This window comes from Narcine bancroftii, chromosome 7 (assembly GCF_036971445.1).
Source record: "Narcine bancroftii isolate sNarBan1 chromosome 7, sNarBan1.hap1, whole genome shotgun sequence".
In the NCBI taxonomy this organism is placed as follows: domain Eukaryota; kingdom Metazoa; phylum Chordata; class Chondrichthyes; order Torpediniformes; family Narcinidae; genus Narcine; species Narcine bancroftii.
In genome coordinates, this window is record NC_091475.1 from 39,288,118 (window position 1) to 39,310,554 (window position 22,437).

At 35.3% G+C, this 22,437-nt stretch overlaps 1 protein-coding gene and 1 long non-coding RNA gene across 4 annotated transcripts in view; both read right to left on the reverse strand.

Annotated features, from left to right (window-relative positions):
* LOC138738790 (uncharacterized) overlaps window positions 1-11,393 on the reverse strand; it is a 46,042-nt gene extending 34,649 nt beyond the window's left edge. The window contains exons 1-2 of the long non-coding RNA XR_011341736.1: window positions 11,309-11,393; window positions 8,929-9,043 (exon numbers count right to left, since the gene is read on the reverse strand). This is a non-coding gene — a long non-coding RNA (uncharacterized lncRNA). The remainder of the gene's footprint in view (window positions 1-8,928; window positions 9,044-11,308) is intronic.
* Window positions 11,394-12,352: 959 nt separating this feature from the next.
* The window catches only part of LOC138738785 (RCC1 and BTB domain-containing protein 1-like), an 83,740-nt gene continuing 73,655 nt past the window's right edge, over window positions 12,353-22,437 (reverse strand). Inside the window, exons 13-14 of one of the 3 annotated variants that reach the window (XR_011341734.1) lie at window positions 14,790-14,890; window positions 12,353-14,244 (exon numbers count right to left, since the gene is read on the reverse strand). The gene's annotated coding sequence lies outside the window, so the exon portion shown is untranslated. Of the gene's footprint in view, window positions 14,245-14,789; window positions 14,891-19,128; window positions 19,223-22,437 lie in introns of those variants that run through there. The other 2 variants (XM_069889707.1, XM_069889710.1) reach the window with 2 other exon arrangements.

The window sequence follows — 22,437 nt, forward strand, 5'->3', positions numbered from 1 at the left end:
TCTTCCATTTTCCAAGATGACATTATACATTTTTCTGCTACTGCTAAGGCTATCATAATGAATCTTTTTTGCGCTTTATCCAATTTGAGGCCTAATTCCTTATTTCTTGTATTACTTAGAAGAAAGATTTCTTGGATTTTTTGGTGTGTTATTTTTTGTGATTTTATTTAATACCTGATTTAGATCCTCCCAAAACATTTTCACTTTCTTACATGCCCAAATTGCATGTACTGCTGTTCCCATTTCTTTCTTACAGCAAAAACATCTATCTGATAATGTTGGATCCCATTCTTTTAACTTTTGTGGCGTGATATATAACCTGTGTAACCAATTATACTGTATCATGCGTAACCTTGTGTTTATTATATTCTTCATAGTTCCAGAACGTAACTTTTCCCATGTTTCATTTTTTTATCTTTATGTTTAAAACCTTTTCCCACTTTTGTTTAGGTTTATAGCTTATTTCATCATTTTCCTTATCTTGTAGCTTAATGTACATGTTTGTTATAAATCTTTTAATTATCATTGTGTCTGTAATTACGTATTCAAAGCTGCTTCCTTCTGGTAATCTCAGTTTGTTTCCCAATTTATCCTTTAAATAAGCTTTATGTTCAAATGTTAATAAATTATTTCCCAAAAAACAATTTTCTATTCTTTTGATTCCTTTTCTCTCCCATTCTCTAAAGGAAAGGTTATTTATTGTAAAAGGGATTAGTGAGTTTTGTGTCAACAACAATTTTGGTATTTTGTAATTCATTCTTTTCGTTTCTAAGTGGATCTTCTTCCATATATTAAGTAAATGATGCAATACTGGTGAGCTTTTATTTTGCACAAGCTTTTCATCCCACTTATAAAGTACATGTTCTGGTACCTTCTCCCCTATTTTAACTAGTTCTATCTTAGTCCAGTCTGGTTTTTCCCTTGTCTGTTAAAAATCTGATAAATACCTTAATTGTGCTGGTCTATAATAATTTTTAAAATTTGGTAACTGCAAACCACCTTGGTTCTACCTCTGTTAATTTATCTAACGCTATCCTCGATTTCACCCCTTTTCACAAGAATTTCCTTATTATTCTCTTTAGTTCATTAAAGAATTTCTCTGTTAAGGGAATTGGCAATGATTGAAATAAGTATTGTATCCTTAGGAAGACATTCATTTTAATGCAATTTACCCTCCCTATCAACATTAGCGGTAATTTTTTCCAATATTCTAAGTCTTCCTGCAATTTTTTTATTAGTGGCTGATAATTTAGTTTGTACAGGTGGCTTAAGTTATTATCTAACCTAATACCTAGGTATCTGATTGCTTGTGTTTTCCATTTAAATGGTGATTCTTTTTTAAATTCTGTATAATCCACATTACTCATTGGCATCAGTTCACTTTTATTTGCATTGATCTTGTATCCCGATATTTCTCCATACTCCTTCAATTTCTTATGTAATTCTTTTATTGATATTTCGGATTCTGTTAAGTATACTATGATGTCACCTGCAAATAAACTGATTTTATACTCCTTCTCCTTTATTTTTATCTCTTTTATTTTATTTTCTGTTCTTATCCAAGGGGTCTATTGCTAAAGCGAACAATGAGGGGGATATTGGACATCCCTGTCTAGTTGACCTACTTAAGTTAAATTGGTTCGATACATATCCATTTACCGTTACCTTCGCCAATGGTTCATTATATAATGCTTTAATCCAATTAATAGATTTTTCTGGTGGATTGAACCTCTGTAATACTTTAAATAAATAATTCCATTCTACTCTGTCAAAGGCTTTTTCTGCGTATAAAGCCACAGCCACTGTTGGCTTTTTATTTCCTTGAACTGGATGAATTAGATTAATAAGTTTACAGACATTATCTGCTGTTCGTCTTTTCTTAATAAATCCAGTTTAATCTTGTTTTACTATTTTTGGTACATAATCGGCCAATCTGTATGCTAATAATTTTGCTATTATCTTATAATTTGAATTAAGTAGAGATATTGGTCTATATGATGCTGGTGTTAATGGATCCTTCCCCGTCTTTGGTATTACTGTAATTATTGCTGTCTCACATGAATCTGGCAAGTTTTGTGTTTCTTCTATCTGGTTCATTACTTCCAGGAGAGGAGGAATTAATAACTCTTTAAATGTTTTATAGAATTCTATTGGGAATCCATCCTCTCCAGGCGTTTTATTCTTTGGCATCTTTTTTAATATATCCTGTACTTCCTCTATTTCAAATGGTTTATCAGTTTGTTTTGCTCCTCTTCTTGCAATTTCAGCAGTTCAATTTTAACTAAAAATTCTTCTATTTTATCATCTTTCCCCTCATTCTCAGTTTGGTATAATTGTTCATAAAATTCCTTAAAGTTCTCGTTAATCTCTATTGGGTTATATGTAATTTGTTTGTCCTTTTTCCTTGATGCCAATACAGTTCTTTTAGCTTGCCAGGCTAATATTTTACGTTTTTTTTTCTCCCAGTTTGTAATATGTTCTTCTCCACCTTGTACGTTTGTAATGTTTAGTAATTTATTTTTTTGTCCGCTAATTCTCTCCTTTTCGTTATATCATCCCTTTTTACTAGCTTCTTTTCTGTACTCACTATCTCCCTTTCCAACTGCTCTATTTCCCGATTGTAGTCCTTTTTCATCTTAGTTACATAACTTATTATCTGCCCTCTAATGAAGGCTTTCATTGCATCCCATAATATAAATTTGTCTTTTACTGATTCCATATTTTTTTCAAAATATGTTTTAATTTGGCATTCAATAAACTCTCTAAATTCCTGCCTTTTAATTAGCATGGAGTTTAACTTCCATCTATATGTTCTTGGTGGGATGTCCTCTAGTTCTATTGCTAATAACAGGGGTGAATGATCAGATCGTAATCTAGCTTTATATTCAGTTTTCCTAACTCTCCCTTGAATATGGGCCGACAACAGGAACAGGTCAATCCTTGAGTATGTTTTATGCCTACTCGAATAATATGAGCATTCCTTCTCTCTTTGGTGCTGCATCCTCCATATATCCATAAGTTTCATTTCCTGCATTGATTTAACAATAAATTTGGCCACTTTATTCTTTTTGCTAGTCTTTTGTCCAGTTTTATCCAACTTTGGATCCAAATTAAGGTTAAAAATCCCCTCCTATCAATATATTTCCTTGTGTATCTACAATCTTCAAAAAAATATCCTGTATAAACTTTTGATCCTCCTCATTAGGTGCATATATATTGAGCAAATTCCAAAATTCTGAATATATCTGACACTTTATCATTACATACCTCCCTGCTGGATCTATTATTTCCTCCTCTATTTTGATTGGTACATTTTTATTAATTAATATAGTTACACCTCTAGCTTTTGAATTATATGATGCTGTTGCTACGTGTCCTACCCAGTCTCTCTTTAACTTGTTATGTTCCACTTCAGTTAGATGTGTTCCTGCACAAATGCTGTATCTATTTTTTTTCTTTTTTCAGTAAATTTAATAGCCTCTTCCTTTTAATTTGGTTATGTATTCCATTAATGTTTATAGTCATAAAGTTCAACATGCCCATCACATATCTTGTTTACACCTCATTTCTGGTTCCTCACCTTTTCCCCATTTTCATCTCTCAGTTTTCCATTTTAAAACTCAATGTATGACAACACATTTAAAACATAAAATACTCCAACAACTCCCACATCCAATATTCCCTTAACCCCAAATACCTCCCCCCTCTCTGAGTTGCCCCTTATCCCTTGCCGGGCAACCAGAACTCCCCTTTCAATTTGGATTGCGATCCTGCTCACAAGCGTCAACTGATTTTGCAGTGATGGTTACTCTCTCTCCCCCCAACCCCCCCCAGAAAACTTTTTTTTACACATATAACAAAGTTCTCCCTTTTTTCCCCCTTACCTCCTTCCTTCCCTTCTTTAGTTCTTTACGTATACATTGCTTTTACATCTTTATATATACTTTATCACCGTTCTTCATTCTTATTACACCTCTTCATCTCTCCTTCTGTCCTACAAGTGTTCTGCAAATTCTTGTACTTCCTCCGGATCCGAGAACAGTCTGTTTTGCTCCCCGGGGATAAATATTTTAAGCACGTTTGGATGTCTTAACATAAATTTATAACCTTTTTTCCATAGGATCGATTTTGCTGTGTTAAACTCCTTCCTCTTCTTTAAGAGTTCAGAACTTAAGTCTGGGTAAAAAAAAAAATTTGACCCTTGTATTCCAATGGTTTATTGTCTTCTCTAATTTTATTCCTTGCCCGCTCCAGTATATTTTCTCTTGTCGTATATCTCAAAAATTTTACTAAGATGGATCTTAGCTTTTGATGTGTCTGCCGTTTCGGAGCTAGTGCTCTGTGTGCCCTTCCTATTTCCATTTCTTCCTGCATTTCTGTCGTTCCCAGGACCTTTGGGATCCATTCTTTTATAAATTCCTTCATATCTGTGCCTTCTTCATCTTCCTTTAGGCCCACTATTTTTATGTTGTTTCTCCTACTATAATTTTCCAACATATCAATTTTCTGAGCTAACAACTCTTGTGTCTCTTTAATTTTTTAAAATCACTTTATTCCAATTTTCCTCTTAAGTCGTTTACTTCCATTTCTACAGCCGTTTCTCGTTCTTCCACATTTTCTACTCTTTTCCCTATTTTTGTCATGACTAGTTCTAATCTTTGCATTTTATCTTCTGTTCTTTTCATTTTTCTTTTAATTGCACTAAATTCTAATGACAACCATTCTTTTAATGCTCTTATTTGTTCTTGAAAAAAGCTTTATCTATATTCTGTCCATCTGTTTTACCTTCTATTTCTCTGTGAAGATCTTGGTCATCTTCTTCCTCTTCTTCTATGTCGGTACCTGTTTGTGTCTTATTCTTTTCTTCTTTATATCTGTGTCTCTTTTGACTTTCCTGATAAGTTGCTTATCTCACTTTGTCGGGTCTCTTCTTGCTTGGCCTCTTGATGTTGGTCCTCTTCTTTTGAGCTGCTCATCTGTTGAGCCTCCTGCTGCAGCTCCTCTTGCTGTTCACCCCGTCGACTTTCTTTCTCACCTGGTACTTCACTCCCTCTCCTGCTGCTTTCCTCATCTTCCAGCTGAGAGCCCTGGTGTCGGGCGTCCCTCAGCTGGTCGTGCCTAGTTGCCAGCTCCTCGGCTGAGCCCCCCTCCCATCGGTGTTTTCCTTTACCTTAGATTGTGTACTGCTCATGCACGACTCCTCGCACATGCACAATTGCACACTTTTGTTTGGCTCAGAGGGCCATTTTTATAGTCCATCGGTCGGGGGGTCGCGACTCCGCAGGGCTGGCACCAACCTCGGAGATTGGGCATTCTTCGCCACCATGGGTCCCTGTTCCTTCGTGCAGGTAAGCCTTCTCCTTTCTTTTCCGGTGTCTTTTCTTTTTTCCCGTTGTTTTTACTTTTTCATTCTTAAGTGCCATCTTCTTTCCCTTCTCTGTAACTTTATCTTTTATTTCTTATATTTTATATTTATTGAACTTTGTCTTTTCTTGACGTTTTTTCTTCTTTTCTGGAGAAGGCTGGTTTTACTCTACCGGCCACTACTCCATCACGTGACTCCTCTCAGTTGATTCAATGTTGAGTAAAACTCTGATCATTCAGCACAAAGGAAAATCTGCCAGGTCCAGTTAATGGTGCTAGACTGGCAGCTTTTCTGGACTATTGGATGTAACTCCAATTGATTCATCTTTTACATTTTTCCATGAATCAATTGAGTTTAAGTGAGCAGGAATGTTCAGAGTCAGTGCAGGAATGGGGCCCTGGGAAGCCTGATGATAAATCATCAGGCTTTCTGAACAATGGAATAACTGAATATTGATGCTTTCCTGCAATTGTTATCATTGCCACCACTTCAATCTCTGAAAAGGATGATCTTGGAATTATTATCTGCTGATTGAGGAATGACTTTAAGATGAGAAAATCAGAGTCCTGTTGCATGCCTTCCTTTATCTCCGTCAGATAACAACCATAATAATTTACAGGATTTGTAGCTCCTGATGAATGATTTCTGCAGGTTGCATGAATTTGCAATAAAAAATACAGCTAGTGCACCTGGTCCATCCTGTGGCTTCTCTACCATATGAATGTCCTATTTACTCTGTTGTTATATAACTTTTGATTCTTTGCTCCATTATTTAATTATACCAGTTTCCTCTCAGTGCTATTTGCCTCAATTGCTCCAACATAGAATATTTCACATTCCTGCCACTCTGAGTATAGGAATCCCTTGCAATTGAACTTTCTTTTTGACTGGCCTGAATTTGGGATATTCACAATTAAAACACCCACTACTCTCTCTCTTTGCGAAAGAAGGCATGGCCTGTTGTACCATTTTGTTTCTGGAATCATTTTGGTAGCTCTCTACATCTACTTAATTGACATAAACTTTTGGGATTGTTTATTTCCATTGATTTGAATGAGAAGAAATGTAAATTGGACTGCGAGTTATCAAATAAAGTCTGTCCATATTAACTGCACTGCTTTATCATTGCACCTATAACTAAGTATGCTTTTTTTTAAAGGATAAATAGTTCTGACACAGATGAAAGTGATGAACTGCCAATATTTACTGGCACTGACATCCAACCCTGTGCTAAGTCTAGTGAGTAAAATTTGACTGGGATTAACATATATTAATTGTTTGGGCTAATTTACTGCTGATGCAAAGCACCAGAGTTTTGGCCATGGCACTAAGGTAAAAAGTCAGTTCTTCTTCTTCTTTCTTTGGCTTGACTTCGCGGACGAAGATTTATAGAGGGGGTAAATGTCCACATCAGCTGCAGGCTCGTTTGTGGCTGACAAGTCCGATGCGGGACAGGCAGACACGGTTGCAGCGGTTGCAGGGGAAAATTGGTTGGTTGGGGTTGGGTGTTGGGTTTTTCCTCCTTTGTCTTTTGTCAGTGAGGTGGGCTCTGCGGTCTTCTTCAAAGGAGGTTGCTGCCCGCCGAACTGTGAGGCGCCAAGATGCACGGTTTGAGGCGATATCAGCCCACTGGCGGTGGTCAATGTAGCAGGCACCAAGAGCTTTCTTTAGGCAGTCCTTGTACCTCTTCTTTGGTGCACCTCTGTCACGGTGGCCAGTGGAGAGCTCGCCATATAACACGATCTTGGGAAGGCGATGGTCCTCCATTCTGGAGACGTGACCCACCCAACGCAGCTGGATCTTCAGCAGCCAGTTATGGCTGATGTAACAGAGTGATTGTCTAGTATTTTTGTTTCTTTTTTTTGTTATTTGGTTTCACAATCTACTTGTAGGATATGAGCTTTTGCTGTAACCTGGCAGTCATTTTTATGAAAGATTGATGATAAATCAAACCATGGGCTCAGAATAATTAGCCATTGCCAAGTATTTCAGTTTCTTGAAGATTATATCAAAATAGGGTTATTTTATTTTTGCATGTATGTAATTTGTCTGGAACTGGCTGGTTAAATGTACAAAACATAAAGGCTGGTCGACATCTATCCAGATGATCAAACTTAGCACTCGTGGAACATTTTAAAAATCCCAGAACAAGGACGGTTCCTCAAAGGGGAAATTGATAGCTAAACCCACTGTTATCATTAACCTGATAATAACTTTATCATCCTTTCTTTATCATCTTGTTATAAAGTGATCTGCAGATATTTTGAACAAAATGTTAATGTGTTGCTTTTTGTTCCCTTATACTGTCATTTCAAATCTAGTTTCATAAATCAGAATTTTTTTTTCAGTCCTCTGCATTCTTGAATTGTGCATTCATTCACAAAAGCAATGAAGATTTTAGCTTGGTGTGATCCATTTGGTACTGAAAATGAATATTTACGCTGAATATTTATCAGTACCCAAAGGTTTACAACAAAACAGAAATATATGGGGTGATAACTTGTACAGTATACAAGAAATTGGCTTGTAATAGATATTGGAGAAGCAAGAGATCTTGATGACAAGGATCTTCATCAAGGGTTCTGACCTGAAATTACATTTGATAGGAACATTATTCCCTTTACCTGTATAAAATCTCATAGCACACCACAGCACAAAAACAGGTTGTGCTGAACTCCTTTAGTTTTTCTGTATGTGCCAGTACAGGGGTATTTTTGCTGATATATTGCTGCTAATTTCTGGCAAATCTTAGGTTTCTTGGTTATTTGCAGTTGATTCCTGCTACTGCCCAAAAAGTAGCCATTAATGTTATTTTCACTCAGCAGTTACAGAATAAAGTTGTTGCAGGAATGTAGTCTCCCTTAAAAACTCTGGTCATTAATCCTGATAAAAGTTTTATTAGCTTAATAAATTCTGATTGTGTTTAAAATAAGACAGTGAATTTACAGAATGACAAATCCAGTAGGAATGAGGGTAAAGCTTTTGAACAAAATATTGTTGACGCTATTAAATTCATCAATAATTAAAATCACTTGTTGTTTTCATGACTTTAAGGAAATGGATCAAAGCAAATGAGGCTTGAAAATGATGTTGCAGAGCAAAATGTGGTAGGTAACATAATTATGCAAAGCTTACTTTGAATAATTTTAAGCAGTGGCATTTTTGAATTTATTGACTTTACAAAAAAGTGAAGCGATGAGAATTGCAAGTTTTAATTTACCATTAAAAAAAATCTATGGCAATTAATCACAATTAAGGCAGAGGGAGGGGGGGTTGGTTACAGATAGTAATAGTTGTATCTGTTTCCACAGCAACTTTTTGTATCTTGTGTATTTCAGATATTCTGTAATTTCAACTTTCGTTATGAAGAAAAAATGGACATGTCTTCAGAAGGTATGTTTAATTGGAAAGAATTTAAATGAAAACTAACACTAGGAGTTACAGTTAATGGATTTATTGCACAAATTGAATGAATTTCAAAGGTGGAGCAGAATAGGGTTCATTTTGTGATCTAAAGGAAAATATTTTTGAAAGAATCCCATATTCTAAGATTTTTTACTCACAGTAAAGATGAGGGCCTCTGCAGTGACTTGTCACAGTTATAGAGGTTGTTTTCGCAAACTAAGCTGATGGTTTCCTTCTCTCCTGACTATATTCATGTTGCTTGTGGATGACGTGCTATCGGTGGAGAAATTTTATTAATCATTTGTATCAATACAAAAAAGAATAATTCAATAAAACAGTAATTATTGTGTCAAACAAATTGATTTTAAAAAATTAAAATTTTTCTCCCCAACCCCCTCCCTCCCAAAAGAAAAAGGGTATCTTTTAATTGAGAGGAGTGGTTAAGATGGAGAAGATGAATGGAATTTTATTCATGAAATCCATATATGGTTTCCAAATTTTATAAAAGTTTTAAATTTGATTTCTTAAACTAAAATTGGTACTTCCATATTTCCTTTTAAACAGTTCACTATTCTATTGTACAAAATTTGTTCTGGGATAGTTTCTCCAATTTTATTCATTTCAAACTGAATCCAAGCTGTTTTTCACCCATTTGATAACAGGACAAAAATCTCAATTGAGCTGCTTTATGATAATTTTTAAAATTCGGTAATCTTAGTCCTTCCTCCCTGATCAAATTTCCATGTTAATTTTTCAAGACTAACTCTTGACATTTTACCTTTCCAAATAAATTATTGTATAATTTTAGTCAAACTCCAAAAGATAATTTTGGTACATGATGGGTAACAATTGAAATAAATATTGTGTTCTCAGAAAAATATTAATCTTAATACAATTCACCCATCCTATTAACATTATTGGTAAATCTTTCCATCTTCTCAGATCTTCTATCTTTTTCAATAGTAGTGAATAATTTAAATTAGATATTTTATTTCTATTTCTATTAATTTTTATTCCTAGATATTTAATTGCAACATTTTGCCACTTAAATTTTGTCAATCTTTTACATTGTGAATAATCCATATCCACCATAGATATCACCTCACTTTTATTAACATTGACCTTATAACCTGATACTAATCCATATTCTTTTAATCTCATATTAAATTTATTTAATAATATTTCTGATCTTGTTAAATATACTATAACATCATCTGCAAACAAACTAATTTTATGTTCTTTATTACCTATCTCAAATCCTTTAGTTTCTTTATCAATTCTAACTATTTCTGCTAATGGCTCTACTGCTAATGCTAATTAAAAAGGTAACAATGGGCAACCTTGTCTAGAAGACCTTTCTAACAAAAAAGGTTTTGATATTTGTCTATTCATAACCACTTTTGCTTTTGGCTGATCATACAACACTTTTATCCAATTTACAAAGGTAGTTGGAATCCCAAAAGCATTAAGTGTTTTAAACAAAAAAAAGCATTCCAATCTATCAAATGCTTTCTCTGCATCTAATGCAACTGCTACTGCTAGAATATTTCTATTTTGAGCTATATTTATCAAACAAAAAATTAATTATATTATCTGCTGCTCTTTTATTTTTAATAAAGCCAGTTTGATCCATATTTATTAATTTTGATAAAAGTTTAACTAACCGATTAGCTAATAATTTTGATACAATTTTACAATCTGTATTCAATAATGATATAGGTCTGTATGAAGAAGGTTGTAAATAATCCTTCTTTGGAATTGCTGTTATTAATGTTGGTAGGTCATGTACCTCTCTCATTTGGTTTAATACCCCCATTAATACAGGTACTAATAACTCCTTAAACTCTTATAAAATTCTGGTGGAAAATCATCTTCACCTGGCACTTCATTATCAGGGTCTCAATAACTTCTATTTCAGAAAAAGTATTGGACAATCTTAACTTTTCATCTTCATCTAACACAGGTAACTTAACTTGTCTCAAATACTCTTCTATTTTAATATAATCTTTCAAAGATTCTGAATGATAAAGTTTGGCATAAAACTCCATAAATTTATCATTTATTTCCTGCATTTTATGTGATCTGACCAGTAGTTTTCTTAGTTGCAGTTATTGTTCTAGAAACTTGGTCTTCCTTTAATTGCCATGCTAATACTTTATGAGCCCTTTCACCTAATTCATAATATTTTTATCACAACCTCATTATATCTCTCTCCATTCTATGTATTGTATTAAATCCTTTTTAAAAATTTTTAACAATATTCTATCCTCCTTGGTTTTTTTTTTAACTTTTATTTCCTTCTCGAATTTCATGATTTTTTTTTCCAACTGATCCACCTCTTTCATATATTATTTCTTTACTTTTGAGGTATAACTTATTACTTGACCTCTTAAATATGACTTCATAGAATCCCATATCGTAAACCTACTTGTTTCTGAATCATTATTAGCTTCAAGAAAATTTTTTATGTTGTCTCATAAAGTCACAAAATTCTTTTTTCTTCAGTAATGTTGTATTTAACCTCCACTTAAAACCTACCTTTTGTTCTTCTTCCAACAGAATTAAAGGTGAATGATCTGATATAACTCTTGCTTGATACTCATCCTTTTGCACTCTATTGAAATTGTTCAGATATTAAAAACATGTCTATTTGTGAATATGTTTTATGTCAAAAAGAGTAAAAAGAATAATCTCTTTCACTTGGGTGAATTCTTCTCTACTAAACCCAAGTCATTCATTAAATCTATTGCTATTTTAGCTACTTTATTTTTCATCATTTTATCTCCTGATCTATCCAATTTAGGGTCTAAAGTAAAATTAAAATCTCCCCCTAATATAATTTTTCCCTTGGCATTTGATAATTGCATAAAAAAATTACCATCATCTACATTAGGAGCATATACATTCATTATGGTCCATTGTTCCAAATAAATCTGACAATTTACCATAACACATCTTCCTGCTACATTTTCAATTATATTTAGTATTTTCACTGGTAAATTTTTATTTATCGATATTGCTGTACCTCTAGCTTTTGAATTAAATGATGATGCTATTACAGTTCCTACCCAATCCATTTTTGATTTTTCATGTTCTTTTTTCTTCAACAAAACTTGTATCAGGGTAAAAGATCTTATTTCCATTAAAAATTAATGATAATTGTCTTTCTTTCGCTTGCTTCACTTTCCATTAAAAATTAATGATAATTGTCTTTCTTTCGCTTGCTTCACCACCAGTTCCAGGATCTTTTCTCCCACTTCACATCGGATGTGGATTTTGATCTGGTTGTGGTTTCAACTGTAATGCTCTATGACCTCTTTCAATCTCAATTGAAATACAGTTATCCCCAAAGATTGTGGAATCCAACATTACAAAAACCTCTTCATGTTTTGACCATTGCCTTCTTTAAGTCCAACAATTTTTATATTATTTCTTCACCTAAAATTTTCTAAAATGTTAATTTTTTGGAGTTACTTGACCTTTTGTTGCAACAGCTTCAGCTTGAATTTTTTTCATCTGTTCTTTAACATTTTGAATTTCAAATTAATTTGCTTTAATTTTTTTTCTTCCACAACTTCAAATTTTTTATCCACTTTCTGCATCATTCTTTCCATCTTTTTTGTAAAATTCTTATTTTCAACTATACTCTCATTACTCTTTTTAACTTCTATTGTTAATTGCACCAAAGATTATTGAAAACTTTCCATGTATTTCTTCATTTCAGCTATAGATATCTTTCATTTTTTTTTATTTTTTTTTAGCCATAACTCTTTGTTCTAGATGGAATTTCTGTTCTTCTTGGTCTTCATCCTGATCACTGGAGCTGGAGGCTTCTTGTGCTTTTTAAAAAAATTGCTTCTTTTTTTTGCGCTCTGCGCATGCATAGAGTCACTTCTTCTCCCGTGGCAGGCGGCCATTGTCAGGGGAGACCTTGCAAAGCAGTGTCCAAGGTGTCCCCACCTCCAGGCATTTCACCTATCCTCCGGACAGCTCCAGGATCCTCCTTCAATCTCTTCTTTATCTGTCTCTTTTTCTTGTTCAATTTCTTGTGAAGTAACAGCTGTCTTTCTTTGGTGACATCTTGTACTGTTCACTAGGTCTTCCAATAACTCTTGCTTTTTTTTTCTCAACGATTTTTAACTTTTTTGGAGAGAGAAGGGATTCAAAGTCTAACCCCCTGTCATCACATGGCACGCCCCCCAGAAAGCTGATGTTGAGAGTTAGTGCTACTTTTTGTACTCATGCAGAGAACTCTGCTGTGCCTCTTATTAGTTCATGAAAGGTGATCCAGTTAATTCAAAATACAGGTAGTTTCCATTTCAGTGGAGTGTTTATAACAGTACCTTGACTAACATCTGCTAAAATGCAATTCAAGTCATGGTACTGCAGTTTGTGGGAATTTGCAACCCAGACTGAAAGCTGAATACTTCTCTATTAAAGCTGGGTCTATCTGTATTTTGCTTAAACGTTAGAACATTACGCTACTTTATTGAGTCATTTTGGTGTTTAATTTGCCTGATCAAGAGTAGAGAAGTGTATGCTTTCACAAGCAGTCTTGATCAGTTAGTGAAATTTTATTGCACCCACTGTCAATGGAGAAGTACTTACTGGACAATAGATAATTTTGTTCAACTACCAACATTCATGACTGCCAAAGTCATGGGTTCAGTTAAGACATTCTTCTGTGTTCTATCCCTAATCTTTGAATTAAATTGACCTTTTTATCCCCACAAAGACCAGCCTTTTCTGCATCCATTTCATATTCTACTCATTTCAATCAGAAAAGTAACAATTCTGCTATCTTTGTTAAACAGCATCTTTAAAGACCATGAAAGGCCAGGATATTTTGCCAAATAAATACTTCCTGCTCTGTCACTGTTGTTCACTGTTTTGCAGGAAATGCTCCAACCACTTTAATTATAAAAACAGTAATGTATTGATAACTTTTTTTTGCAATGGTGATGTTTATTCCAATAATGATGTGGGATGTATTACATAAATCTGAGAAGCTGGATGAGAAAGGTTTTAGCTGAAGAGATGGCACTTTCAACACTGCAGCACTTCTTCAGTACCTCAGTACCAGTCTTGCAACCTTCTAAGTCGAGAGTGCTTAGTCCGTGCTGTTAACTGGCCTAGTTTGAGAAGTTTGAAGCTTTTAGATTTAAACTATCTTTTAAGGAATAAATTCGAATGACTTTTGCTTCAGCAAATCCTCCATGAAGTCTTCGAGTTTGATTCCACAGAGTAACTAGTTTGGATGCTCCTTACTTCTAATTATTCCTTCTCTTTTCTGTGGAGCAGAATGGTCACTCTCTTTGCTCGTTGCAGGCAGACCAGGAGTCCGTCAAGAAGCCCAATTAAATGAGGTGTGCCGGAGTTGCATTGAGGAGGTAAAAAATTCCATGTAGAAGATTGTCTTCAGATGGCATTTCTAAACTGAACAAGACGGGCGTATCCAATGTCCACGATGAAGCCTACAAATTGGGCAGTCAGATATAAATAACATCAGAGTGAGACAGAACATTTCAATTGCAATCAATATATGACATTAAATTATTTGATATGGAATTTTCTCCACAAATTAAATATGTATTTATGCTTATTGGTGTAATTTCTGTGGGGTGAGGTACAGTTGATGGAGAAAATCATAATGGACCGATCTATACTTGGGCATTGATAAGTTGGCATCAAACTTTCCCGACACAGATCTGACCAGAGTTCTTCGTCAATTGTTGTGTCTAAGTCTGCTCCCATCTCACCCTAGATTTATGCAAACCTGGCTTTGGGCTCTCACTCATCAATTTAAAAAATATATATTCTAGAAATAAACTTGTATATTTCATTCATGGAGTAGTTTTTTCAATCAACATATACAGATGACACCAATTGTCATAGAAGACGACAAGTATCCCTAATTGTGAGGTATGTTGAATCATCTCTCTGTCATTTGAGTTCTTTGTATTATAGTAGGACACAGACCCATCTTTCTGGGTCTTAACATATCCCTTTGGTTACCTACCAATTGGTGGTGATTCTCCTCAAAGTTGTGGGAATTAAAATCCACTGAATATTTTTAAGGCACTCTGTAAAGCTGGCAAAACCCAAAAGGTCAGAAAGGGTCTGTGGTGAAACAGAAATTACATGTTAGGTCAATGACTCTTGTCAGGAGAATCGCTGACTTTTTTAAAGCTCAATCCCTTTCTGTGCAGATGCTGTCTGATCTGCCAATGGTTTCCAGCACTTTCTGTTTTTTGTTTCAGCCAAGTCACTTCTGTGAAATATATGTTGATATTGTTTTAACTGCATTAAACCAAGAGGTCATAACCATGATGTGAATGAGTGGCCAGCACTTGAAAGAAAGCCATTAAATTTAGTCCCCAAAGCCCTGCTTTCTCTGCTAGTCTGCATTTTAAATTTTCAGCATGTATCTAATTAATTTTTTCAGTTACTCATTAGCTTTTCCACTTTTCACGCAATGGGCTCTGTGTAAGTTATTGTGCAAAAGAAATTCGGCCCTTCAGATCTATTGCTAGTTATTTTAAATCTGCACTTTCTAGTCACCAACTAATATACAGTATTTTGTTTCAAAGAAATACATTATCCACTTTACTGCTTGTATTTAAACTAACAATTTTTGGTTTCTTTTTTCAGACAGTTGTTTGCACTGTAAACCCACCTTCTCTTCATGGCACATCAGGTATGACCATGTGATTCTGTATGGCATTGACTGAGTTGAATTAGAAACAAATGTGTGAAGAATGGATTTGTTTTGGCAATTAATCATTAATTTGTGAATAGTGTAGCGTATCCTTCTGAAGGAAGTTGGTCGTTAAAAGAATATACAATAAAGAGCTATTTAGCTCAACGAGTATGTACTGTACTGCACATGAATCTTCTCTCATTCCATTTTCCTATCCTTTTCTTTTGTGTTTTCTGTGTTCAGTTTTATGGGGGAAGCTTGAAAGTTTCATGTAGCCAAGTCAGACACAATTTAACATGACTTTTTTTGAATATTATTACGTTGGAGATAAAATATAGTGCAATGTTAACTTTCCAATTATTTGCTTTAAGTGTGCCAACCTTTATCCTTAGCTCATTTTTTCTCTTCCACGCCATTTATTTCCTGGTCAAATGCTTTCTTTCTACTAAACTATAATTTTTCATATTCACCACTTATAAGCCACATCTGCAAGTTTGCTATGCCTTCTGTATAAAGTTCTATGTGCTGGTTTTAGGCTGATTTGGTGTCATATGTATATGTTGATTGAAAACACTCAATATAAACTACTCCATGAATGAAATGTATGTTTATTTCTAGAATATTTTTTTAATGGATGAGTGAGAGCCCAAAGCCAGGTTTACATAAATCTAGGGTGAGATGGGAGTGGACTTAGACACAACAATTGACGAAGAACTCTGGTCAGATCTGTGTCGGGAAAGTTTGATGCCGACTTATCAATGCCCAAGTATAGATCGGTCCATTATGATTTTCTCCATCAACTGTACCTCACCCCACAGAAATTGCACCAATATAAACTTGAATTATCAGAGATGTGTTTTAGATGTGGTATAGAGGTTGGTTCCTCCTTACATTCTACCTGGTTTTGCATGAAGGTGAGGTGCTTCTGGAATGACCTCTGTGACATCCTAGCCAAGATCACGGGAATCACATTCCCATTAGACCCAGAGCTTTGTCTTCTGGGAAATTTTACCATGGTTGGAGATCACTAATTTTCAGATTAAATTCACAGTAATCACTTGATATGTGGCCAGGGAAATACAAAGAAGTAACATGGAAGTCTGACTCCCATCTATTCATGGATAGATGTCTTTGGAGATGAATAGTTGTATCCCACTTGTAAAGGTCACATACAATCTCAGGAAGGGATGTAACACCTTCCTAAAACATCTGTCAGCCTTACTTAAAGAATGTAGGTTAGGGCGCCCACATAGCCAGTAGACCTGTAAAGATTTTATTAGTTTGTTTTACTCTATGCACTGACAATGGGATGATTTTTTTTTTCTTTTTCTTCGTTCTTTCTGTTTAATAAGGGTTGTGTAGCGGAGGGGGTAGAGGGAGTTCTCTTATGTTTTGTATTTGATATAATTGTTAAATATATTTAAAATGATAAATATTACAAAAAAAACACTATAAATGGTGAGAAACCGCCATTTCAACACTGATTATAGAGCACAGGCTTTGAACTATGAGAATAATTGAAAACCTTTAAGAGTCTGCTATTTCTTTTACATCCCTATAACTTTTTCTTTAAAGATTCCAGGATATTTTCTGGCATGCTTTCTTTGCTTCATCTCTTTTTGTATAATGAAACATAAGCGCTTTATCAAATTTCCTTCCTTTATATTCATCTTGGGCAGTTCCTTGGGATGTAGGATGACGGACCCATTCTGGTTTTGTTGGTTCTTTGGTGACTCATGAGGTCAGTATGGGAACAGCATCGTCATGTGTAGATTGTGAGGTCACTCTGACACTTGCTGAGGCTCGTGTCCTGCTGAAGCATGGGCTTGAGATTTTCACTGTCATCTTGACTTTGCTGCCTGTAGTTTGAACAGTTGTGGCCCAGAGAATGTTGCAAATCATTGGGGAAGATACATTCATTCAGAGGCTTGAGCACATTCTTGAATCTTTCCCCCCAGAATACTGGCTAATTTTAGAAAGATTGTGGGTTTATACATTAGATCTTCCTTCCTTGATTCTCTTTGGACAGGATTGATTCTTCGGTGACCTTATCCTCGAGTGAACTATTCATTGTGCTCTTCTTAAAATGTAAGCCATTCAATTTCATGCCCATAGTTTTTTTTCTTTTAAATAACCTGTCTGAAGAATATTATTTATTTCAGTATGTTCCACTTTATTACAAGATTTCTTTTCCCTTTTAAAGTTTTGTTCTTAAATTGTTTTGTTTACGCTCCTCCTTTAGTATCAGTGATTTTTTTCCCCGCCCCCAAACGTTCCCTCAGATTTTTATGTATCAAGTGTTGTCTCATAATTAGAGAGTTTGATGTTGGCTTTAGTAATGTTTCTCTTGAACTATTGATTATGCCTTTAAAATAAATGTATTTTTTGTTAATCACTTCAAGATTTATTTGCGATTTGTTTTATCCACCTTCAGGTCCTCAAAGAGGAGAAAGTGATTTATTGAATTGTTCTGTAAAATTAAAAGTAATTATTGAAAGTCCACATTTCATTCAAGTTGATGCTTCTTTCCACAGAGAAAAGTGATCCAAATGGTGGAAACTGCAATGATACAAGCTCAAACATTGATCAAGTATGTTTTAAAAAGTTTAAATATATTGAAATTCCCATCTTTCAAATTTCATGTAGGTGTCTGCTTCCCTGGAGTCTGCAACCCCACATGGCCGCTGCCGTACAAAGGTGCTGCCATAATGGGGCCAGACCCCACATTCGCAGGGTTTTAAAATAAATAAAAACTGTTGGCGCCTTTAATAAGCTATTTAAAGCCTGCACGGAACTGACGGCAGTCGGACTGGGCGGTTGGACCCTGCAGGAGAGCGCTGTGTCTCCACTCCCCACAGGTTCGCACCAGCGGCAGCACCGCAATTTTTTTTAACATATGTATAACTTAAGTATTTGGGAATGTGCATACATATCTGACCCAAAATATTAAAGGGATAGTTGGGTTTGAGATTATTGTAGTGCTGGACAGTACATTTCTGAAGCAAAGTATTGATATCAGACAGTCTTTGGAAATGTATACGCCCTTCAGCACGAGATTCAACACTTCGCACAGGAAAGAAAGTAGGACAATAAATGTGGTCCAGCATGAGCTAAACAGCTGTAGAACTATGGGACCCAGCAGACAGGAGAAAGATTTAATTACATTCCATTTGTCCTCTATTTTGAGGGTTACATGATAGAATTGTTCACCTGGCATAGCAATTGATCTCTACAGGATGTAAGCTAAGGAGAATCCCATGGTAGAGAGGTATGGGAGCTGTAGGTCAAAATTGTTTTCTGAATAGCCACAAATCAAAATTAGATGGGTTTTGTTTTCTTACAGCAAGAAATCCAGCAGGATATTGACGATGCACAGCAGGGTATCCCACAGGAGACCACAGAAGGAATTTCAACTCCAGACAAAATATCCTGTGAGCTATCAAGTCAAAAACCAAATTATATAATCTATTCGAAAAAAAGGTGTGATACTCTTATTTTTTAATTCTGTTAGATGGTATTCAAGGTGCTGTTTTTGTTTGTTTGAAAAATTTGCTTACAACATACTCATTTAATATTTTATGTTTAATAGTTGCCCTTGGGTGCTCATTATTGCTGAAATCTTTAGGAAGTTGGCTGATATTTTTGAGATTATGTTGCTTCATTGCGAGATTAATACCCAGTTGCAAATTCCATTGAGTAAAGATTTGGTTGGAGATGAGCATCAGGCATCTTTTGGTTTGGCTTTTTTCCAACTAGAACAAAAGAAATTGCCATCTCAAGTTTGTCCAACATATACAGAAAAAAATAGTCTTTCACTTGATGACCATTACCTTATTTTTTAAAAATATTTTTTTATTTTTCACACTGCGAACCATATCAACCATAATATGTACAAATGTATCTCATTAAATTTACACAGTGGTCTTTCCTCCCTCCCCTCCAATGACCATTATCTTGACTTTTTTTAAATTTCACCCATGGTTGTTTCTTGTTTTGTCTTTTCCCCCTTACCCCTATCTCCAGTGTCCTTGTCTTCAGAAAACAGACTCTTGGCAAAAGAGTGCTTAACAGGGAACCAGGCAAGTGGAATACACTGTGAAAATGTGTAATTTCTCTCTAGTAAACAATCATTCTTTATCATTTTGGAGCAGTTCCAGGACAGAGACATTTTGGAAGATTTGCAAGAAGCTCAGTGCTTGGAGAAGATCTTCCTGACAATCCAGAAAGATCTGAATTCCCTTCAGCAAAATATAGCTAATGGAAATGCCACCAGTAAAGGTATGTTTGTCTATATAGTAATGAAATATTATAACTTTTACCTTGTGTCTAGCTCTGCATTTTGTTTAAACAGAGATAGCAAATTCTTCTGATTGATTAGACTTGCTGTGTATCAAATTCTGAATCACAACTCAACTGATCACTTTTCTCCTTCATTCCCAATTTAAAGCCCAAAATTTGATTCACTTGCTCATTGGTCCTAACAGAGCAGCTTCTCTTAGCTTTGGTGTTGATGTTAATGCTCTGTGAAACATTGCCCTTCTCTAATTTTTTTTCAGTTGCACTTTGTTTGCTCTATTCCAATGCATACAGGCAATCCAAAGATTGAACAATAAAATAGAAAATGTTGGTAAAGCTCAGCAGTGATACTGATGTGCTCCACAGATTCTGTCTGCCCTACTGAATATTTCCACCAATGTCTTTCTACTTCAGAACTCCATGGCTGGGGAGTCACGTGATGGAGTAGTGGCCGGACGGTGAACTCCAGCCCTCTCCAGAAAAGTCGGGAAAAACAAAAGAAAACACAAAGGCACAGAAATAAAAGTTACAGAAAAGTGAGTATAAAGGTGGAAAGAAGATGGCGACAAAAAAAGAAAAATCGAAAGCAACGGTAAGAAGAGAGGAAGAGAAGACAAAGGAGGAAAAAGGTGAAGGCCTTACCTGTCCGAAGAGGCCCGCTGCGGAGAGAGAAACCCGCTCCCTCAGGTCGGTAAATAATGGACTACAAAAATGGCTCGCTGAGCCGAGTAAAAGTGCGCAACCGCGCATGCGCGATGCGAATGAAAAAAAACACACCGACGGGAGGGGGGACCAGCTGGGGAGTCGATCTCCACAGCCGGCAACGACAGCTGCAGAACACCTGCAGCAAGAAGAGACCACAGAAGACAATAGAAACAAGAAAGAAGAGGAGGAAAGGGCACCAAAGAAACAACAGATGGCCAACCCAGAAGAAGAAGCAGAGGAAGAGGAAGAATACAGTGAAATAGAAGAAGAAAAGAAAGGCAAGGTAAAGGATATACTTGCTCTTATTAAAGGATACATGGAGTCATTTAAAGAATGGCAAACACAGGAATTTAAGGATTTAAGAAAAAGAATAAACAACACAGAAGAGAAAATAAATAAAATGGAGATGACCTTAACAGAAATGGGAAAGAAAATGGACAAGATGGAAGAGCGGGCAGTAGCAGCAGAAATGGAGGTAGAAGACTTAAAAAAGAAATTGGAGGAATCTAATAAAAAAACTAAAGAGACACAAGAACTACTAGCTCAAAAAATAGATACAATGGAAAACCATAACAGAAGAAATAACATAAAGATAGTTGGCCTTAAGGAAGATGAAGAAGGCAAGAATATGAGGGAGTTTATAAAAGAGTGGATCCCTAAGACCCTAGGATGTCCAGAACTACAGCAAGAAATGGAAATAGAAAGGGCACATAGAGTATTGGCCTCTAAACCACAACCACAACAAAAACCAAGATCTATTGTAGTAAAATTCCTAAGATATACTACAAGAGAAAAGGTACTGGAGAAGACAATGGAAAAAGTAAGAGAGGGCAACAAACCACTGGAGTATAAAGGGCAAAAAATCTTCATTTATCCAGATATAAGTTTTGAACTCCTAAAGAAGAGAAAAGAGTTCAATACAGCAAAGGCGATTTTATGGAAGAAAGGGTATAAATTTATACTAAAGCATCCAGCGGTATTGAAAATATTTATTCCAGGACAACAAAACAGACTATTCTCGGATCCAGAAGAAGCACGAAAATTTGCAGAACAATTACAAAAATAGACTGAGGGAGGAAGACGGGTAATGAGAGTTAAAATGATCACGATTGATATGTATGTGGGTAAAGACAAAAATAGACTGAGGGATGAAGACGGGTAATGAGAGTAAAAATGATCACGATTGATATGTATGTGGGTAAAGAGGTATAAGAGTGAATAGAGACAATGAGCATACATGAATGTATCTGTACTTAGAGGAAAATATAGATAGTATAGACAAGAATTAATAAGGGAAGGTAATGGAATAGAGAGAATAAGGAGGGAATTAAAAGAGTGACCTTTGTGACATATGAAAAGTGAAATCTTTTCTGGGGGAGGCGGGGTGGGGGGAAATAGCGGTCACTGCAAAATCAGTTGACGCTTGCGAGTGGATTCGCAAATCCAAATGGAGAGGGGAGATGTGGTTGTCCGACAAGGGATAAAGGACAATTCAGGAGGGGAAGGGGAGATTGGGGATAAAGAAGATAGAAATAGGAGAATAAGGAAAATGTTGGATGTTGTAGGAATGTTGTCTTATAAAGAGTTGAAAATAAGAAAACAGAAATGGAAAAGGAGGAAAGGTAATGATGGAAAAACGGAAAGAGAAGATAAACAAAATATAAAAGGGCTACGCTGAACTATATGTCTTTAAATATTAATGGAATACATAACCAAATTAAAAGGAAGAAACTACTAAATTTAAATGAATAAATGTATTCCATTAGAAAAAATAACATATAGGTTAAAAAATAATATTGAAATATTCGAACAAGTATAGGAGCCTTACATTAAATACAATAGCGAAAACCTACCGGGGACAAACATTACCTAAGTTGATGGAAGGAGAAGGAAAGAAAAGAATGGACTCAGTAGAATTTCTGGTGTAATTTTGTTGAATGACAACATTGTCTGACTGGCTTAATGC